We start from the raw sequence: 692 nt of genomic DNA on the forward strand, positions 1-692 counted from the left end.
CTATATATTCATTATCCATATATCTGTTGATGGCTGTTTCCATTCTCCGGCTATCATGAATAGAGAAGCAATGAACATCTATGAATAAGTGTTTCTGCTTCTTGAGTAGGATGGAGAGTTCTGGGGTATATGTCCAAGAGTAGTACTGGGGAATTGGAAGGTAGATTGATTCCATCTTCCTGAGGTATTACCAGACTGACTTAAATACTGGTTGTGAAAGTTTTCACTAGCAATGGATTTTCATAACAATTGATGAATGTTCATCTTACTACTTATCCTCACCAAGATGAGCTGTCATTTGTTTTGTTGATCTTGGAAATTTTAATTGAAATGATTTAAAATCTCCAAGTGCTGATGTTTTTCATTTCCCTGATGATCAATGGCATTGACATTTCTTTAACTGCTTCTCACCCCTTTGTACTTCTTTTTTTGAGAATTCTGTTTACATGTACACACATTAGGTTATTTGTTTTCTTTTTTATTTTTTTATTATTATTTTCTTTATTTACATTTCAAATGCTATCCCGAAAGTTCCCTATACCCCCCCACCCCTGCTCCCCTACCCATCCACTCCCACTACTTGGCCCAGGCCTTCCCTTGTGCTGGGTCATATAAAGTTTGCAAGACCAATGGGCTTCTCTTCCCAGTGATGGCCGATTAGGCCATCTTCTGCTACATATGTAGCTAGAGAC

This window comes from Mus pahari, chromosome X (assembly GCF_900095145.1).
Source record: "Mus pahari chromosome X, PAHARI_EIJ_v1.1, whole genome shotgun sequence".
NCBI classification, from domain to species: Eukaryota; Metazoa; Chordata; class Mammalia; order Rodentia; family Muridae; genus Mus; species Mus pahari.